Source organism: Microcebus murinus, chromosome 23, assembly GCF_040939455.1.
Source record: "Microcebus murinus isolate Inina chromosome 23, M.murinus_Inina_mat1.0, whole genome shotgun sequence".
NCBI classification, from domain to species: Eukaryota; Metazoa; Chordata; class Mammalia; order Primates; family Cheirogaleidae; genus Microcebus; species Microcebus murinus.
Genome location: NC_134126.1, coordinates 6491347 through 6514418, shown reverse-complemented (window position 1 = coordinate 6514418; position 23072 = coordinate 6491347). Strand labels below are relative to the sequence as shown.

The window sequence follows — 23072 nt, the reverse complement described above, 5'->3', positions numbered from 1 at the left end:
TATGCTTAACTGACTATTGATCCAGGTGATGTGGGTATAAAGGGATGGGAAAGAGAGGGGCAGAAATTGACATTCATACATTGTTTGTCATGATTTTGTAGGGATTTGTGAGACTTTTCTCACAAATCCCAGAACTTTGAGGAAAACTTTTACTGAGAAAATTAAAAGCATTTTCTACCTTTAACTATAGAACTGTGAGCTTCTCTACAGGATTGAGTCATTGTCAAATTGAGAAACACTAGGGAACATAAAACTGTTTAATGGATGAATAACCTAATGATTGGTGCACCAATGTGCAAAAAGATTTTGGGGGCAGAGACACTTTGATTCCAAAGGTCTTTCTCTGGCCCCTTGCATGGCTCACCTAGTCACTGACAGTATAGAAACTGTGATCTCTTGGACAATTACTACACATTTCAACAGAGGAAATAAGCACACGAATCATTCAAGTAAAAGGTCATAAAATAGCAATGAAAGGATCAAAAGCCTCCATTGTTTCTGCAATATCTCATCCCACATCCCTTCATTAGCAATACGGCCAGTAAGGAAAGGCTATTAAATGGTGCAATTTGGCTCTTTATTCTCCCATGGTTGAACTAGTAGAAAAATCAAGCTAAAGTTTGAAGGTTCATAATGTACTCTGGGAATAGTTATTTGTCACACATTTGTCATGGAAGAGTTATTCCTTTAAGAACCATTTAGTTTATAATTGCAACCATATTCAGCTCAATTCCTTCAAAGCTGTTTCACTGATCACTGGAAATAAGTCAGCACTTCTGGAGGGGCATTAACTCTTTGACCATCATGGCCATTTAATGCTGGACATTAACAGTTCACTAAATAGTACCCTAGAGTTATGAAAGAACCAAAGTGGAATCCACTGGAAGGAAATATTAATAGCTATTGTCTTAGTCCATTTAGTGTGGCTATAACAGAATACCTGAGGCTGGGTAATTTAGAAAGAAAAGAGGTTTATTTGGCTCATGATTCTGGTGGCTGTAAAGTTCAAGACTGGGCAGTTTCATCTGTTGAAGCCCTCAGACTGTTTCAACTCACTGTGCAAAGTGAACAGGGAGCAGGTATGTGCAAAAAGATCACACGGCAAGAGAGGAAGCAAGAGAGAGGAAAAAAGGAAGCCAGACTCTTCTTAAAAACCTGTTCTTGTGGGAATTATTCCATTCCCAGGAGAGCAAGAACCCATTCAGCCCTGTGGGAGGGTATTAATCTATTTATGAGGGATTCACCTCCATGATCTAAGAACTTCCCACAAGGTCCCACCACTTACACTGCTACACTTGGGGATGATATTTCAACATAAGTTTTGGCAGGGACAAATCACATCCAAATCATAGCACTGGTCATAAATTACTTCCTTCATTTCAAAAAAAAAATATATATGTATATATATATTTATAAAACTAGGAATCAATAATAGATAGGTAGTTAGAAAATCCCCAAATATTTGAAGATAAAACAATACACTCCAAAATAACGCCTGTTAAAAAGAATTCCCAACAGAAGTTTAGAACCATTTTGAAATAACGAAAATCAAAATTCAATTTATGAAAATTAGTGTGATGCAGTGAAAGCGGTGCTTTGAGGCAATTGACAGCATTTAATGCATATAGTAGTAAAGAAGAAATATAAAAATCAATTATCCAAGCTTACACTTTAGGAAACTAGAAGAAAAAAGAACACTACAATTCCTGAGCAAGTAAACAAAATAATAAAAATTAAAGAAGAAATCAATGAAATTAACTGATAATAGATAACTGATCATAGACTTTAATAATTTCTGTAAACCATTTACCTTTTCCATATTCTACTGGGTAGAAGCAAGTCGTAGATTCCACCATTTCTCAGAAAGAGAAAATCATAAAATTATGTGGGTCATTGAGGATTTTCTTAGAATTCTTCCTAACATACTCAGAAAAGAATTTATATGAAACATTTTAATATTCAAATTAATCAAAAATATGAATATATGAAACCATAATGTCAAAGCCACTTTTAGTCCATTTCATGCCTGAAGCTCAAAAGCAAGAGTAACATCCATTCAAATATTATTAATGCCCTTGACTTTAAGCGTGTACCCAGAGAAATAATCAAATCTTAACTCAATGCTTACAAACAATTCTCACCATGGAAAGGAACCATAGTGACTTCTACTTTTTAAGAAAAAATGAATAAGAACCTCCCTATCCTAGTGTTTTGTGTTTCTTTTTTTTTTGTCTTGCATTTTGATATTATATAGGTATCCTTATAGTTTTGATCTTTCCATAACTTTTCAGAATGATCCCCTCTGCATTTGTAGAAAGAGTATAGCATTTAAAAAGCATGACAGGAAACATGGTCCTCAATTATTAACAAATATATGTGGTATTTATTTTCTTCAGATGAAATGTAAACATTATGAAGGCAGACTATTCTGCAAGTAGACAGATCATGCAGGAGTAATGGGGCTTTAAATACATGAGTGCAATGAAAATTTATATGAAGTTAAAAAATGACAAATTCACTAAAATTATAATATTAAGCAATAGTATAGATAAACTCAAGACATGAACACACAAGTTGGAAAAGAATTATTCTGATTTTGTTCATCTTTGAGATTCTTCCCAAGATTTTGCACTTCATGGCTATGTGTGGTGGAACTAATGATTGTTTACAAAATAAACTTTAAAAAGTCAAGCAAATTTACCAGTAATTTAGATGAATAATAATTATAATGATGCTTAGCATAATTATTTTTTGCTACAATTTTCCTGCCAAAAAACTACTCTAATAATTTTTCAAAACTAGCATATTGTATTAATAATATCTCCAAATTAAATAAGTATGCATTACTAACATTTATGCAAAAATAATATTTTGAAACAAAATGTGATATTTTAGATTAGAACATAAAATTTCCTTTTAAATGTGTTTTTAAAAGTAGAAAATTAAGAATGTGCTGCAGAATTTATAAGCTGGGAAATTTGAGATACTATCATATTAATTGGTGGTGGTTATGAAAAGCTATACATAGTAATTTAAGCAATATAATTTTAGACAATCTCAGAATGGTGAAAAATAACATAGTAATTTAATGAATGTTAAAAAAAGTTAAGTATGACAAAGAGAACATCACGATTTAATTATTTGTTTCCTTTTCTCCACATCATTTCAAAATGATTTAGGAAGAATCCGATGAAAGTCTGACAATAGAAGAATAAAACCATCTGCTGGAAAGAAACCATTCGGCATAACATAATTAGCAGGGGCTTCTACTTATTCTGTTCACTGATGTGTCCTGTGGGATAGATCTATAGTTCTTACATTTGTTTTTGCCTCTGGCCTTGATTACATTCTCAAACATATTGAAGACCCCCAAATGCTTCTTTTGAAGATTGTGTGTGTGTGTTTTTATATATGCATTTATAGTATCAGAAATGAAAACTAAGACATTTTTAAATATCTATTTATTAATTCATTTAAATAACAATGAACCTACCACATGATAATATAAATAACATATTCTTATGAAAGATATTGTATTTTACAAAACTAAAAAAAATAGCGAAAAGAACGACATTGTTTTACCTTTTCTCAAATATCTTAATGTGAGACTAAATAAAAGATACCTAATTAAAGAATACCTGTTTTCACATGTTCAGCTGCTTCTGATTTCAATCTGCTCTATTATTTTTGTTGAAGCAGGTAAAGAGAATATATATCCATATAGTTGTATAGTTGGGAAAGGGGGGAGTCTTTAAGAGCCTTTACAGATAATTTTCAATTTTCCTTGAATCTACAGCAAAACTCTCCAACTAGTAGTTTTTAAAAGTTGCTATGTGAGAGATGAAACCATGTTGACTAACTTTTCTTACTACATTACATTTAAAACAGTTGGTATATCTCAAACTTTTTCCCATGTGTTATTTTGAAACACCATGCATTCATCTTTAGAACTTGATTTACTGAATTATGAAGATCTTCCAAAGGTGAACATAGTTTATCATTACGCAATATGAAAAAAATCATACGTGCTAATATCAACCTCAATCATATCAGAAAAGTCTGTAACTGCCAGGGAGATGTCAAGCTCACTTTGGCAAATACAAGCTTTCTAATATTATAATTTTGCCTTAAAAATGAAAATTTTATTATTGGCAATAAATACTGTGGGTTGTTTTTCTTTCAGTAACAGGGTTAGATTGTTTATTTTTCAAAAGGTGTCTGTTAAATACTCAATGTTTAAAAAACCATTGTTTTCTGTCACTTGTTCTTTGCAGAAGGAACACTGTTTCATGGAACACATGGCTAATTCATCTCCTAACAAAAACAATCACACAAAAGTCCTCCCTCAAGATAACTGTCCTACTTTGGTATGTAGCAGAAGTTAATTAAGTTTATATCCCATTTCATTACCAAGAATATAAGAAGATATGTATTGTTGGATCAAGATTTAGTAATATTATTTATTTGTGATTCATCAAGCACATTCTTTTTAAAAGCTGACTTTTTCTATTTCCTTTCTTTCTTTTTGTCTTCTCTGTATGTTCACATGTAGTATTGAATATATTGACTCCTAGTTTAGTTTGGTGCTATTGAGTCATACTAAGCTCCCAGCAATTTTACCTACCATTACTCTTGAACTATCAGCGAAAAGGTCAACACAGTTGTTCCAGGATAACATGAGATTCAAAAAATGGATTCAAAATTTTCATGTGTATTTATTTCCAAACATTCACAAACAATGTGTTTTTCATTTATTGATTGGCATTATTTCCAGATAAATAAAAGTAAAACAGCAAGTCCAGTCATGTCTGTAGATTTATTTCTTTATAAGAAAAAGTACTATTCTGCAGATTGGATATTAACTCATATTCATAGTAGACTTTTAATTCCACTTGTTATACTATCACTAGAAAGTAGAAATGCTATAATTTTGTTTATTGACTTTTTATCCAATAGGCATTTGGCAATGACATCTGCACGAGGCTTCATTTCACAGCTATTTTATGTGTTTCTCCAGCCAATGCAAAATGATAATATATCCTCTAAGATACTCTAGTAGATTTTTATTTTTAGTTTGAAAAGCTGTAACAATCAATTTTTGTTTTTAAATATCTCATCATATCTACATTTAAAATACTCAATTCCTTTCAATTTAAGTACTGAATAGAGTCATCTCAAAATGACCCACAAATTAACTTGGCAATACAATATTATTCAAAAATGCTCTTTTGCATGATACATAATACACTGTTATTAACTCTCTAAAGCTGAGAAAGAGCTCTCATCAGTTTAGTTTCTTATTTAAAGTTTTGTCCCATGTGTTTAGAATGGATTCCAAAGAATAGATTGTTTTACATAAGTCAAAGAATACCAGAGTGTTAGTTCCACCTTTTCTCAACTTGAATAGATAGATAGTGCAGCTGTAGATTGAAGGGGTCAAGTCCTCTAATCATAGTTTTAGCAACCAATTCCTAAATATGCAAAAAATATAAATAAAATTTATTTTAATAATAAGATATTAAATTCTAAAATAATAACCTATTAGGATAAAATTTTACAATTTAGAAAGTTTTTTTTCTTTTTTCATAAATAAACTTCTGGCAAAATAAATCAACAAAATTCATTTTTCTGTGTTTTAATGTAGGCATAAAGAAAATTTAGGAATTTAAAAATAATTCATTGGAAGATAATGAGGTTCCAAAGATCATAGCAGTTACAATAAAAGATAAATAGAAAGAATGCAGAAAAAGTTCTGAGAACCAACTAATTCCAAAAAATGCACATACTTATACTCTAGAGCCACTGTCTTAGAAAATTAGGGAACACAAAGGAGTACACAAATGTCACAGTGGTGACATCATCACAGATTACGTAGCCTCTGAAAAAATCCTCTGTATGCTAATGATAAAAAGAGAAAGAAAAAGGCAAATAATGTCAGTATTCTTATGAACATAATTTTGACATTATAAAACCTTCAAGGGACTCTGGATAACACTTGGAAATCTACTGGCCTAAAAATGTGCCAGATGTACGGATTGCTCAAGGTCAGGAGTTCAAAACCAGCCTGAGCGAGACCCCGTCTCTACTATAAAAATAGAAAGAAATTAATTGGCCAACTAATATATATATATATAAAAAATTAGCCGGGCATGGTGGCGCATGCCTGTAGTCCCAGCAACTCGGGAGGCTGAGGCAGTAGGATTGCTTAAGCCCAGGAGTTTGAGGTTGCTGTGAGCTAGGCTGACGCCACGGCACTCACTCTAGCCTAGGCAAGAAAGCGAGACTCTGTCTCAAAAAAAAAAAAAAATTAAAAAAAAAAAATGTGCCAGATGTATACTGGCACTAAAAAATAGTTGTTGCATAAATTAAGGAAAGAATATTCCTTATTATAAATTATATTTTTCACACTATATAGATTAAAGTATCTAGTAAAGTTTTATAAATATTAATTTGCAATTTTCTTATTTACTTCAAATTATGGAGTTTAACATATATATTTTAAAGATTATATATTTTTGCAAATTTCTTCTATAGGAGAAACATACATCATATGCTTTTTCTTTAGTATAAAATAAAGCAGTCATTAAAATACAGATTCATTGTCTCTCATATTTTTAAGCCTGAAGTCATTAGATAAAAGTAAAATTGCTGTCGGCATAAGTGAATGACTTGAGTGCGTTATTTCTTATACTCTACAATTTTACAGTAATGAGTAATTTATATTAATATCTTTGAGTTTGGGAAGCATTTGCACAGATCTCATAAATGCGGTAGAATGAACTCATATAGTCAAGTCATTTGTTTGGTGATTTAGTACTGTTAACTACTAATAAGCCACTTCAGATTCTGATTACTTATTCTTCTATGACAAGATGATCACATGGCTTCTAGGTGCAGAAGCATCTGTACACATGTTTAGGCGTTGATGACAGTGAAGGGTCTATTCTAGTCATGAGATCCATGAGGCCAAAGCCTTGTCTAGCTAACTCATCATTGTTCCAGTACTAGCATAGTGCCAAACGTGTAAGTGCCCACGATGAGTATTTTCATATCAATGAATAAATTTTCACTCATTAAATTGCAAAGTAGTCATTTTTCATAGGATGGGCTAACGTAGAATATTCTTTTTTTTACTGTGTCAAATCTTTTGATGTAGTGTGCTCAATTTTTATAAGACGCTTAAACAAATGCCATTGAATAATTACAGGCAACATTTTCATTCAGTATATTTAAATCAAAATGGCTTACACTGTTTTTACTGTGGAAAATAAAAAAATATACAGTTTTGATAATTTTTTTAATATTTAACAGATAAAGGAATTTAGTATTGGAACTGAAAATATGTAATATAACTAATTTGTAAAGACATAGTTTTTTATATGCTTAATTATCTTTTGTTTGTAGAAAACTGATATTAATATTCCCTCCATAGTAGGAGGAAGTGATTTAGGTATCAAATTAGCTAATTAAAATAAAGAAAGTAGCATCGGCCAGATATGAAAGTGTATGTCTATGATACAGAGAATCTTGTTTTATCTTCCTGGGTATCAGTAACTATCTCTGTGACCTTGGGCATGTTATTTGCCACAAGTAATCTTCTGATCAATAGCATTTGGGGCAGAGAGATAAGAAATATTTGTTTCTTCTTCACACAGATAATTGGATTTTACTTGATGAGCCACTGAAATATCAGGTAAATAAGCATCAGACTGGGATTTAACCTCTGAGAGTGATGTTTTAATTGTTTATTAAAGGAGGACAAGCCTATTTACTGCTTTTGAAGAGTTCTCATGATACTCAAATTAGCCCTTGGAAACTTGCTTACACTTAAGAATTCTAACATACTATTAATTATTTAGAAGATATTCAGAAAACTATGGCATGTATCACACATATGACCAAACTGCCAGCTAATTGTAAAACATTTCAGACACTAGAAATAAGTTAATCTATTTCTTTGACTAAAATAATTAAAGTAAAATAATTGTTTATTTCACATACCCACATAAGAAAAGGTAAATTATTACCATGTTGCCATTTATCCTATAGTTAGAGACATAGCACTTTCAATGTCGCTTCAAAATGACACATTAACACCTACCACATTAACACCTGTTTAATTTTTACTTAAAAAATAATATAGATTTTTTAAGTAAAAATTAAACAACCTAGAAACTTTGAAAAGAATAGGTACTCAGTAGATAATAAACTTTGTTAAATAGAAAGGAATGTTGCAGAACCATAGAGAACATCCTACACAAAATATGCCTGACTTTTAATATTTTGAATAATATTCAACTCAGATTATAAAGATGTTTCACATCCAGAAGTCCCTGAAGCTATTTGGACAAGCTTATGATCTGCATAGAGTAACTCTTGAATATTTTCCAAAATAATATGTAAATGGGGGTCAGGAGTCTCTCTTCACCACCCAACATAACCAGCAGTTTCTATTGCCCAGAGACAATAATTAATTTCCCTTACTTAAAAATATTCTTCCATGCTCAAAATGTATGGAATTCTTGTTTCCTGTTTGATAATTAACATAGGAGATAATTTCTTTTTACTATATGACATTGAGAAGCCATAAAATTCTAAACAGTAAGGTAGAAGTTAGATTTGAATTGTCATTTTATGCACACCCTCCCAAAACATAATAACAAAAATATATCCCAAACCTATATAGATTATGTCATAGTTAAAGGATGATTATTAATGTGTGGGGGAAATTGTTACTATCATTTTTAATCATATAACAAAAAACTGCAAGAAAAATATTGCCAAATTTAGATGACACCCAAGCCAACACTTAGTATTACCAATTCATTTTAATTTTATTTGCTCTAGTGGGTGTTAGTGGTACCTCACTGTAGATTAAATTTGCATTCCCATAAAAAAATAATATTTTAATCATTTTTCCATGTGTTCATGAGAATTTTACAATGTTCATTTAGTGAAGTATCTTTTCAAATATTTTGTGAATTTATTATTTTGGTGTTTGGCTTATTGAGCTGTAAAAATTGTTGATATGTTTTGGGAACAAATCCATTGTCAGACATTTGTATTATAATGTTTCTTCTCCTGAGTTTTACCTAATTCTTTCCTTAATGGTGACTCTTAAAGAAAAAAATTTAATTATTATGAACTCTAAATTATAAGCTATATATTACAATTATGAACTTTAAAAATAATTAAATTTTTTTTATAATTCATGTTTCTGTACCCTAAGAATCTTTGCCTAACCCAAGGTCATAACTAATTTCTCCACATTCTACAACCTGTTCTGAATTAATTTTGCATATGACTTTACATTTTTTTCTTCTTTCCTAACTTAATAATTTGATGCTATAAATTTCCTTTAAAACACTTATTTAGCTAGACTATCACATGTTGATGTATTGTGTACCCATTTTCATTGAGTTCAAAATACTTTCTAATTTTTCTTATCTACTTTTTAATTCCCTAAATATTTGTCGATTTTTAAAATTTATTGTTTTGTTGATACATAATAATTGTTCAAATTTATGAACATAAATGTAGTATTTTGATATATGCATATGATGTGCAATTATCAAATTAGGGTATTTGGGATATCCACCACCTTGAAAATCATATCTTTATCATATCTTTGTGTTGGGAACATTTCAGATCTTCTCTTCTATTTTATTTTATTTATTTTTTTTTCTTTTTTTTAGTAGTACGTATCAGTGTAATATTTTAATATATACAATGTATTGCTGTTAACTATAGCCACCTCACTGTGCTATCAAACATTCAAACTTATTCCTTCATCTAACTGTATATTTGTACTCATTAACCATCCCTTCTTCATGTCCCCTCCCTTTTCAGCCTCTGATAACCATCATTCTACTCTCTTACCTCCATGAGATGGACTTTTTTAGATCCCACATATGATATTTATCTTTCCGTGTCTGGCTTATTTTAGTTAAGGTAATGATCTCAGGTTACATCCATGTTGCTGCAAATGACAAGATATCATTTTTTTGGTGGTCAAATACTATGCCATTTTGTATAGATATACGTTTTCTTTATCCATTCATCCATTGATGGACACTTAGGTTGATTCCAAATCTTGGCTATTGTGAATAGTGCTGCAATAAGCATGGGGAGGGGGGATCCATTTGATATATTTCTTTCCCTTCATCTGGACAAATACCCAGTAGTGGGGTGCTAGATTGTAAGTCAGGTCTATTTTTAGGTTTTTGAGAAACCTCCATACTGCTTTCTCTAATGGCTGTACTAATTTACATCCCCAGGAACAATATATAAGGGCATCCTTACCAGTATTCCTTATTTTTTGTCTTTTAGATAAATGCCATTCTTGATGGCTCACGCCTGTAATCCTAGCACTCTGGGAGGCCGAGGCTGGCGGATCATTTTAGCTCAAGAGTTTGAGACCAGCCTGAGCAAGAGCGACTCCATCTCTACGACAAATAGAAAGAAATTAATTGGCCAACTAAAAATATTTATAAAAAAAATTAGCCGGGCATGGTGGCGCATGCCTATAGTCCCAGCTACTTGGGAGGCTGAGGCAGGAGGATCGCTTGAGCCCAGGAGTTTGAGGTTGCTGTGAGCTAGGTTGAAGCCACGGCGCTCAGCCCAGGCAACAGAGCGAGACTCTGTCAAAAAATAATAATTGCCATTCTGACAGGGGTAAGATGATATATCTCAATGTGGTTTCGAGGTGTATCTCCCTGATGATTAGTGATGTTGAGCATGTATTTATTTTTTTATATATCCGCTGGCTATCTGTGTAGCTTCTTCCGAGAATGTGCGTTCTTGCCGGTGGGGAGCGAAGGCTGTGGAGATGCAGGGGCTCTTGGCCCCCGCCGTGGGATGCAGTCTGGTGGCGGCTCTCACTAGCACTACCCGGCAGCTGCCTCAGTCTGGGGCTGCGCGCCCGTCCGCTTTCCGGAACGTCGCGCTACCCGGCCGGACAGCCGCTAGCTTCAAGGCCCGCGCGGCTGCGTACTCCGCGGACGCACGCGGAGCGCTGGGAGCCTCCTGCCGCGGTCCCACCTGAGGAGCTTCTCGCGCTCTGCCCCTCCCCCTGCCGGCCGCAGGGGCTTCCTGCCGCTTCCGGCTGAACTGAGCGCTTTCCGGTGCCCCACCCAGCGCGGGATTGCCGGTTGGCTGCCTTTCCTCCCTCTCTGTGGAGGAGGCATGGGCGGTACCTAGTCAGCCCCCTGGCCATTCGTAGATATTTCAAGGTATATTTTTCGGTTTTTTGCTTTTTTTTTTTTATCATTCAAACTTTATTTACAATAAAATTAAACAGTCTTTATGGGCTTAAATGTAGCAGACATCACCTGTGCATAAGCATTATACTTCATTCCTTTAAGATGTGCTTCATCCTCACTCAAGCTGCTGCTGCCCTCTGATTTCTGATCCAATCTACTCTTGATACTCTTCACCATGTAGATAAAGTAGGCAAGGGTCTCTTTCATTCACAGGTATGTTCCTGAAGTGTCGGCTGACAGTTTCTGCTAACTGGGCCTTATTGAAGCCTGGTCTGGTCTGCAACTTGTAGTGTCGTTTATAATGTCGTAGAGTGTTCACCTGCAGTTGGAACAGATCGACCTCAGGAATGTCAGTGTCATGCTCAGGAGAATCTCAGTTGTAGTGAGGAAAACACTTTGCATTTTTCACTATTTTTCAATGTATTGAAATTGTATATGACATATACAATGTACCTTGTGATCTATCTTAATGAATGTTTCATGAGCACTTGAGAAAAATTAGTATTCTTCTGATATTGAGACAAGGCCCTATTTGATAGTGTTCAAATCTATCATTATTGAGAGAAAGTGTTTAACCACTTCAGTACGAGCCTCGACTGTAGTGGACAGCCACAGGTGAACGAGCACAGCGACTTTAGCTGACAGCCGTGATGTGACTTTTCTAATTTTTCATTTATCAAAATAAAATTGAACATTTAAAAATAAGATAATGAAAACATATACATATATGTTACCTATTCTGATTTACATAACAAGTAAGGCTGCCTGTAAAGTAGAACAAGCTTTCAGTGCTTTCAAGCTTTCCTCATCACACAAGAGCGAAAGGGACTGGTCCTCAGTGCGCAGCGCAGACCCCGTGCTGACCGTGAGTGCCGCTGCGGGCCAGGTGTCAGCTGTGAGCACCGTTGGGAAGTGGTTAAATCTGCAATTATAATTTTGGATTTATCCATTTGTTTTTGCAAATTTACCAGATTTTACTTCATGTAAAGCCATTTATCTTTATCAGAGCTCATACTTCTTAAGTAAAAAGATTCATGGCTTTTATAAATTCCCTTATTTCTGAATCTCTTATTAAATAAGTGTTGATTTTTTCATGTTTTGAAAAGTATTATATCCTTCATTTTAAAATCCCATCATCTCTTTATCACTCTATTTGCTGTTCATGGGTAATTTTCTCACATATTTATTTCAATTTATACTTCTGTTCTTTTTTTTTTTTTACTATATTTGATCTGATGTTTAACTGTAGATTTTAACTTCCATAATTATGTATTTTTCTCTTTTGATATTTTATTTTGAAATCTGCTCATTTTTAATTATGATGTTGTTTTAGAGATTTAATCTATATTTGTCTATTTGATTAATTTAAAAATATTTATTTTTTAAGTCTAGTAGCTAAATATATAGGGATCTATTTTCAGTGTTTTAGTGTTTGTTATGTTTCAGTCATAAAAAATATATTTCTTGTGTATTTTTGCAATACTTTATTTTTAATTTTGACATCACCTTAGAAAGAGTGTGCTTTGTGTTGATGAACATTCTGTCTTCACCTGCTCAAGCATTAACCCAAGGGTTTGTCTTACCCTTGTTTTCCTGTGATGCTTCGGAGCAATCACCACCTGGGACCAATTTTATGGTAATTTCTTGACAAGGTAGTTTCTGTTACATAGAGTTCCACACAGGGGACATTTTGAATTTTGTACCTTTTATTATTTTTTATCCAGAATTATAAAAGTTTTGTCCTCTCTCCTTGGCCAATGGCTGCATTTATTAATCCATCTTACCCTGGAATTATATTTTTTAAATGTTCTGGATTTAGCCAAGTTTATCACTGTTCACCTCCCACCTCGTTCTGGCCTAAGTCCGCTACCTACATGGGGATGAAACCTGAGGGATCTGCTGGCAGTTGTCTTGCTGGCAGTCACAGTCGCAGCCCTGAGGAGAGCGAGCGCCCATGGCCCTGCCTCCCAGTGATTGCTCTTTTTGCTTAAGGAAGTTGGCCATTCTTTTTTCTTCTCTTACTGGTTCACCAATGCTTTCAAAATCATTTTTCTGCAGTTTATATAACATTTCTCTTTGGAGTAGGTGATATTTCATATTAATAAAACCAAATATCCAGGAAGTTTTTCATGATAAAATTTCTTTCCCTACAGGTTTGAGTATGTTCTGAAATACTGACCAAAATTTAGGAATTAGAGATGAAAAGAGTAAATTTCAAGTTTAGAGAATACATTTAAAGTGTGGGACAATGCCATGCAGTGTGTGTTCAGTATGCACACCTTTGCTAGAAAAGTGGTTGCTTGAAAAAATTTTGATAGTGTAATATGAAGCTAAAAATTTAGGCAAGTCTAATTTAATAAAAAAGTATTTTTCAAAAGATAAGTAGAAATCAACAGTTTGTTCATACTATTGTTTTATTGATATATTTTTTAAATAGGGAAATTCTATTACTCAATTTGTAATTAAATCAAACCTGAAAACCATTAAACAGATTACTCTGTAGTAGTGTATGTGACGAATGGAAACTTGAGCATTAGGGAAAAGTTGAATCTAGCAAGGGTAATTACTGGATACCTTCAATATTCTCAATACATTTGAGGGAAATAATCGTACCATATGTATAATGATTTGATTTATCCTTGTTTATATTTTTGTTTCAAAATATAAAATTGTACTTAATTTTTACAGCATACATCTTTATTTCAGACTTGAACCCCAGAGGAAGTATTCAGTTACATTAGTCTAACAAAAATAATTCTTTCTGATGCTGAATGAACTGAAAAGAAAAAAAAAAAATAATAATAATTCTGTTTTAAAAGTGAATGTAGCCTTTGCTTTTGAGGTGTTAGCCATAAATTCTTTGCCTAGGCCAAGAGTTTTTCTAGGTCTTCTTCTAGAATTTTTATAGTTTCTAGTTTTACATTTAAGACTTTAGTCTATCTTGAATTAATTTTTGTCCTGGTGAACGATATGAGTCCAGTTTTATTCTTCTGCATATGTCTATCCAATTTTCCTACCACAATTTGTTGACTAAGATATCCTTTTCCCAGTGTATATTTTTGTCTACTTTGTCAAAGATCAGTTGGTTTTAGGTATGTGGTTTTATTTCTGAGTGCTCTATTCTGTTCTGTTAATATATATGTCTATTTGTATATCTGCACGATGTTGTTTTGGTTACCGCAGCCTTGTAGCATAATTTGAAGTCAGGCAACCTGATGCCCTCCAGCTTTGTTCTTTTTGCTTCAGATTGCTTTGGCTCTTCAAATAGTAATGAAAATAAAATCAGACAAATGGAACTTAATTAAAATAAAAGTCTTCTGTACAGCAAAAGAAATAATCAACAGAGTAAATAGCCTATAGAATGGGAGAAAATATTCACAACTATGCATCCAACCAATGCCTATTATTCAGAATCTACAAAAAACTCAAACAACTCAATAGTTCAACTCCATCAAAAAGTAGGCAAAGGACATGAAAACATATTTTGCAAAAGAAGAAATACAGATGTCCAACAAACATATGAAAAAATGCTCAACATTAATAATCATGCAAGAAATTCAAACTAAAATTACAATGAGATACAAGTCAGAATGACCATTATTAAAAAGTCAAAAACCAATAGATACTGGTGAGTATGTGCCACTGTTGGTGGAAATGTAAATTAGTACAAACTCCATGGAAAACAGTGTGGATATTTCTCAAAGAAATAAAAATAGATCTACCATTGGATTCAGCAATCACACTAATAGTTATCTACCCTGAGGGAAAAAAATCATTATATCCAAAAGACACTCATACTATGTTTATCGCAGCACTATTCACAATAGCAATGACATGGAATCAACCTCAGTATTTATCAAGGATGACTGGATAAAGAAAATGTGGTGTCCATATGCCTTGGAATATTACTCAGTCATAAAAAGGATGAAATAATGTCTTTTGCAGCAACATGTATGGAACTGGAGGCCATCATCTTAAGTGAAATAACAGAAGCAGAAATTCAAATACCACATACTTACTTATAAGTGGGAGCTAAACAATGTGTACACATGGTCATAAAAAGTAGAATAATAGGTATTAGACACTTGGAATTATGAGGGGGTAGTGGGATGAAAAATTTTCTACTGAGCATTACATAAACTAATCAGGTGAAAAGCCCAGACTTCACCACTGCATAATATAGCCATGTAGCAAAACTGCACTTGTATCTCCTAAATATAAAAATAATAATAAAAAATAAAGTGTAAAACCAGTAAGGAATGGAACACTAACCAAGTAGTGTAGGATCCAGGAAAGAGAAGAAAATTATACCAGACAATCTAGGGCAAAAAAAGGAAATGGGAAAAAACCTCCAATGTCAAAGGAAAAACAAAAAAGCAAATGTATATTTACTTCAGAAAATAATTCAATAAAACAAAAATTACAAATCATTGTTCTCTTTTATTTATAATAAATAATGCTACTATCTCAGTAAAATCTAAGGAGCCTAACTCATTTTGAGAATCAAAGGATAATTTTACTTTTATGTATATATTTATGTTTCAAATAATATAAATGAACCCTCTAATGTTTAAACAATTTCTCCAGTTAAGTTGAATCCCAAGCTTCTATCACAGTGCAAAAATTTTGTCATTTTGTACCTTAAAATTGAGAGAAAAAACAATATGAGTGTAAATATTTTCCTTATGACTTATTATAAGCTCAAACTTAGTTCATTCATCTTGAGTAATTGAGAGATTCAATCAGTTAAAATTAGTTCAAGGTAATTAATCATCACACAACAGGAGCAATCAGGAGTCAGAATCAGTTTTCCAAGCTGGTAAGAAACAATTTGATTTGAATTAGGGAACAAGTAGATATGAAGTACTTGAATCAAGTTCAGAGCGTAAAAGATTGGAAACATTTTCAAACCAAAACCAAAATCAGGAACACATAAGAAACAATTCAACCATTATTATTACAAGGTCAGAACAATGCTTTTGTGGAGGCAGCAATCACAATGGTCTAGGTTTACAGGACTGGTTTAGAGAAAAAATATCACATACAAAAATAATAGACAAAAATGCCTGAGAATACTATGTCAGCATTTGACAATGACTTTATCTTTCTTTTAATTGAAAATTACTCTTTATGTGTCAAGCTCCTTCAAAAATTCATTAAGCAAAACTTTTTCTTTGCCCTGAAATTTGTTGCAAGAACCCAAATTTGAATATAACTATCATTGCTCATTTTTCATTCAGAATTGCAATTAATATATAGAATTTGGACTTCTTGGAATTATAATTAATTAACTGCTTCTCATGATCAACATTTCAAGATTCCTTGGGAGTCTGCATTTTAAAGAATGAGTTTTAAATAACTTGCAATTCCTTGATCTCAATTCTCCATTCAAATGAAAATAAATTAAACTTCAGCAAATGGAGACCTAAACAATTAAAATTATGTCATAAGATAAAACGTAACTGCTATATGCACAAATTTGGCATATGCCTTTAATGTAAATTTTATTTAATTGAAAGATTAAGTTTTATTACAACAAAAAATTTCTAAAGTAATTCTTACTGTTGCCTATGCAAGATGAGAATTTATCTGTACATACTATTTTCCTAGCCAGTTCATCTCAGTTACATATTTTGCTATTACAGTACACATTCTCATGGCCCATAAAGAAATGGCATAATAACAATAATAATAATACAAGTTAATATAAGGGTTGCTGTGATTCAAATACTATTCTAGACACTTACATGGTTTAGCTCACTAAATTCTCAGAAAAAAACCTTATGGAAGATTTTTCTTCCCATTTTATTAAGGAAGATCCTGAACCACCAAAGAGACTAAGAATTTATTTCAATATTGCCTGGCTCATAAGTGGCATAGCTAGGATTTTAACCCAGGTGATTTGATTCCAAACTTTGTCCACTCCCCTACTGTACTATATTTCCTCTTTTGTTTATAGTGGTATAGAAACTGGCCTGGTATAAAGGCCTCATCTCATCAGAAACTATAACAGCATTACCAACAACTGCAGACAATCAGTGTTACCTATTCGTCTTCTGTATCTCTAGAGATAGATTGCATTTATTTTTATATTTTGTATCAGTTTGATTTATTCTTTTCTTCATGCCCATTCAATTTAAGCACAATACCTGTCTCACAGTAGACACTGAGTAAACAACATTTGCTGAATAGATTGCCCAGAATGCTTGTATGTGTTATGAGCGCAATGTATGTACTGACAGTTCTCGGCACAGACCCAGGATCTGTGCTGCCTGGGCTTACTTCTAGCTCTATCCAGTCACTATTTGTAAGAACTTGGGCAAACTACTTGTCCTTTTTATGTCTCAAATTATCACCTGCATGATGGGAACACAAATAATATCAGCCTCAATTATATTATATAATATATAATATAATATAAATTATATTAAATATGTTTATGTCATATGTTATATTAAATGGCAAATGCATATATTAATAAAATACTTGAACAATGGTTGACAGAGGGAGAGAGAGAAGGAAAGATAAAGGGGGATAGGAGGAAGTTGGGAGAGGAGGGGGAAACAAAAATTAGAAGAGGAAAAATGTGCCATAGATGATAAGTCTTAGTAAATGCAACCATTCAAATTCAAATGCAGCCATTTTTTTTATCTTTTTGGTTTTGTGTTTCTAATTTCTACTAGACTTTGTCAGAGGTGTTCAATTCTTCTTAGCATAGTTTTAAAATTCTCTTATTGGTTCTTGACTTCTACTGTGTATGTATTTTTATTCTTTACCTGATTCTGCTAATGTTGCTCTAAATCAAAGATGCAACCAGCCTATAAGCTACAGACTCAAAAAAGAGAAAGGAAATGATCCTCTTTCATAACATTGTTATCTCAGAAAATTATAAGTGTACTTTTTAACTATCCAGATAACCTTCATTATTAACTGTATATAATTACTAAGCAATAATTCAGAGGATCTAATATTCAATAATGGAAAGTAAAAGAGTAGTTAATTCTATATAACTATTCAAAATGTTTTACTCTTACTATAAAGGATCTACTGTAAGTATCTAATTTGATTTAATAAATATTTGTATAGTGTGTTCTCTCAAGTCAAAGGCACTAATTACTTTAGAGTATTTTATTACATATCTCTATTTTTAATGTGTCTTAAGCTAGTATATCATTATGACGGAAAACTCAAGTGTTTCTAACTGTATTGGACTGGCAGTTTGGACTATGCCATTGACTATGCCAATGACTATGCCATTACCCTAATGTGAAAGTGTGACACTTGTGATCTGTTTACAAACAAAGCCTTTAAAATTTTTTTAATCAAGTTAAAATATATAGAGAGCAGAAAATTCCTTAAATATAATCTATACCCTTCTATAAACTTCTATTTCTTAGACAATTAAGCAAAATAAGCTATCCAATGGCAATTAATATTTGATATAGTTAATTTGAAACACAACAATAATAACAACAAAGAAGGCAAAACCATGTCTAGCTATTGCACATACTATAACAGCAACGAAAGCAAAAGAAAACAAATGAGAACAAAAGGAGACTAGATATATTTTTTTATCCGTATAATAAGTGCATCACATATGTTGTAAAAAAGTAATGATACATCCATTATTTACAAAAGCAGATGACTTTTATATCAATAGAATGAAACAACATGAACTAACCCCATACATTATGGAAGAATAATTTATTGAGATTGCTGCTCTGTTGGCTCTAATATATATAACTTAAAAGTGTTAGACATTAACTCTCAATGTTTAGCCGCCATCCTACAAGGCCAATGTATTCACCTGACTTTATCCTGAAAAAGTATAATATGCTGACAAACATTTCTAGCTTAGATAGAGTCATTTCCTTTAAAAATTTGTAATACAAATTTCAAATATTATTTTGCCTTAGAAGAATAGTGAGTATATTAAAACTGGAAAGCAAACAAATAGCTAGGACCAAAGGAAATTCTAGAAAATATCTATGTTATTTGTGGTAATATGAGACCAAGGGACAGCAACATGACCTAAATTTCTTGTCCCGATAGGAGAAAAAAACTGCCATCCTATTTGTTGTTGTTGTTATTAAAGTAAAATCATATTAAAAAGAAATATTGATGAAACAGAGCTCCCCATTTCTTAAGTATGGGCTGCATATAGTGACTTTTTTCCAAAAAGTACAGTATGGAAAGAATTATAAAAGAATATTTTCACAATGAAGAAATTTGACAAGCATTCCCTCAGCAAGGAATTCAAGGCCAATATCAGCAGTTATAAGTCATGTTCATAATATTAAATATATAGCTTATATATGAAGGGATGAAAATGGCACTTTACTTCCCCGGTCTTCCTTCCGACAACCCATAATCCCAGTCTAATTATGAGAAAAACATCAGAATGGAGGGACATTCTCCAAAATGTCTGACGAGTACTCAAAACTGTCAAGGTCAGCAAATACAAATAAACTCTAAGAAATTGTCACAAGCAGGACAAACCTAAAGAGATTAAATGTAATGTGATATCCTGGAATGCCGGAATAGTAAAATGGAAATTGGGTAAAAACCAAGAAATCTGAAAAAATTAGAGCTGTAGTTAAAAATAATATATTAATATTGGTTAATTAATTATGACCAATGTATCACACTAAGATATTGATATTGGGGGAAATTGGTCAAGTATAATGGCTCATGCCTGTAACTCCAGCACTCTTGGAGGCTAAGGCAGGAGAATCCCTTGAAGCCAGGATTTCAAGATCAGCCTGAGCAAAAGTGAGACCCCATCTCTACAAAAAATAGAAAAATTAACCAGGTGCAGTAGTGTGGGCCCATAGTCCCAGCTACTCAGGAGGCTGAGGCAAGAGGACTACTGGAGTCCAGCAATTTGAGGTTGCTGTGAGGTGTGCTGATGCATTGCACTCTACTCAGGGCAACAGAGCAAGACTCTATTTTAAATATGTTTGTGTGTGTGTGGTGTGTATATATATATGTCATATATATATATATGTCATATATATGGGAAAATTGAGTGCAGGGTATATGAGAAAAACTATTTTTATAACTTTTTAGAAATATAAAACTACTCTAAAAGAAAAAGGTTATTAAAAGCAAAGACGAACATAAAATATAGAAAAAGTTGTAGAGATTGAAATGCAAAGTAACTTGTTAAAATAATTCTAAATATTTCAATAGGGTAACAAACAAAAATAAACTGCATTTTTCAGTTAAAAAACAGAAATTGTCAAATTGACTTAAATTAATCTAGTAATATTTTGTTTTAAGATATAAAGCAAAAATAAGAAGTCTTAAGGTAAAGTAAGAGAAAAATATCTTACCAATTATAAACAAAAGAAAGTTAATATCACTAAATTAATAGTAAAAAATGGATTTTATTGCAATAAGCATATTTTAGAAATAAAAGGAATCATGACAAAGTGATAATATATTTACTTCACTAGGAGAAAACAGCAATTGTGAACATGTATATATCAAGAATATATGAAAAAATTGAGTGACCTACTACAAGAAAATGACAAATAATTATCAGTAGAATGTTTTAACATATATCATTCAAGCATCAAGAACTTTCTTAGAAATAGAGCAAAGATAGAAAAGATTTAAATACCAAAAACAATTGAAAAATCCAACCTAATGAGTGGAAATGTAAGGAATTCTGTATACAACACTTAAAGAATATCAATTTTTCCCAATCAAAAATGAAATATTTATAAAAACATTACTCAATTGACAGAAAGCAAGTTAATCTAAGTTTTATGGAATGGATATCATGTAGAGCATAGAGTTAGAAGTTAATGAAAAATGAAATAGGTTTAATTTTAAAGAATAGAATTTTAAAGATTAAATATAGTACTAAATTAGAAATTAATAAGAAAAAGATAAATATAAATGTACTTATATTATTATAAATTTAAATATGTTTCAAAATAATATATTAGTCAAAGAAAAATCATAGATAGAATTTTTAGATACTTAGTACTAAGTGGCATTTTAAAAAACAAATGGAAACTTTATAGGCAAACTTGTAAGGTGAAGCTACTGAAATCCTTCTCATAAAGATTTCTGCCTAAACACTTACACCTGGAAATATAAAAGGTTAAAAATGAATTACGCATTTGATCCAGCAATCCCACTACTGGGCATCTACCCAAAAGAACAAAGGACACTCTACAATAAAGATACCTGCTCTCAAATGTTTATAGCAGCACAATTCACAATTGCAAAGCCTAGGAAACAACTCAACTGCCCATCAATACACGAGTGGATTAATAAAATGTGGTATATGTATACCATAGAGTACTATTCAGCTCTAAGAAACAACGGTGATATAGCACATCTCCTATTTTCCTGGATAGAGCTGGAACCCATACTACTAAGGGAAGTATCCCAAGAATGGAAAAACAAGCACTACATATACTCACCAGCAAACTGGTATTAACGGATCAACACCTAAGTGGACATATAGGAATAACATTTATTGGGTGTTGGGCAGGTGGGAGGGGGGAGGGGGGGTTGAGAATATACATACATAATGAGTGAGATGTGCACCGTCTGGGGGATGGTCACGCTTAAAGCTCTGACTTGAGGGGAGCAGGGGGCAAGGGCAATATACATAACCTTAAAATTTGTACCCTCATAAAATGCTGAAATAAAAAAATTGAATTACGCTAATGAAGTGAGAAGTTAGGAAAAGAGCAACAACAAAAGAAGCATATAATAAATATAAGATTCAAATCAATGAAATAAAAAACAAGAGTTAGGAACTAGTGTTTCAATCAATGATAGTCTAACAGTTCAGGCTCTATTGGATTAATCTCCTACAGAAAAGAGGTATAAAACTGTACATTATACCAAAAAATGTAAGCAGGTACTTACTGAAGTTTTCACTGAGAGTGAACAGATGCAGGGAGACCTACAAAGAATATACACACAGAGGAGGAGAAAATAGTTCCTTGTGTTTTTGTTGTTGTTGTTATTTTTGTTTTGTTTAGGTTTTATTGCATAGTTTTAGTCTGGGCCTATCTGCAGTTAGCTGGCACATGCCAGATGTTGGTTATGATGCCTAGAAAAATCAAAGTCTTTCTAGCTTGGAGAAAATAAAAATGCCTATATAATCCTGTAATGTACTAAAAAGAAACAAACAAAAAAGACCAAATATTTAAATAATATTTAAATAATTACAAATGTTTAAACAATTAAATGATTAAATTGTTTAATTAATAATCAAGCATTAATTATTTAATAATTAATCAAATAATTATTTAATATTTATTACAAATAATTTATTCATTTTAAATAATTAAAAATGTTTCCACAACAATGATGTTACTAGCTTCAAGCCACAAGTCATCTCAATTATATTAAACTCTTCCAGATAATAGGAAAAAAATAAAAGCTTACTTTCCAGTGCATTTCCATTGTCTTCACATTGAGTAGGCTGAGGAGAAGAAAACAGGAAATGTTGGTCCTGTTGTCTCAGGAGTGGCAGAGGCAGAAGAAAATTCATGTTCTAAGTGGGCCTGTGCAGTTCAAACCAGTGTTGTTCAAGGGGCAGCTGTATATAAAAAGTGTGTTTGTTTGTGTGATCATTTGCTGGTATCTCCAAGTAGACGTCCAAGGGCAGGCTCCCACTCTAGACATGCAGTCCTCAAGCCCTGGGCAGCACACAGGTACTGGTCCGCGGCCTGTTGGGAACCAGGCTGCGCAGCAGGAGTGAGCGGTGAGGGAGAGAAGCTTCCTCTGTATCTACAGCCATTGCCCATGGCTTGCATCACTGCCGGAGCTTCGCCTGGA

At 32.6% G+C, this 23072-nt stretch overlaps 1 long non-coding RNA gene across 1 annotated transcript in view; it reads right to left on the bottom strand.

The window, feature by feature from the left end:
- Positions 1-22719, bottom strand: part of LOC105856704 (uncharacterized) — a 90880-nt gene extending 68161 nt beyond the window's left edge. The window contains exons 1-2 of the long non-coding RNA XR_012914471.1: positions 22680-22719; positions 9880-9979 (exon numbers count right to left, since the gene is read on the bottom strand). This is a non-coding gene — a long non-coding RNA (uncharacterized LOC105856704). The remainder of the gene's footprint in view (positions 1-9879; positions 9980-22679) is intronic.
- Positions 22720-23072: the final 353 nt, after the last annotated feature.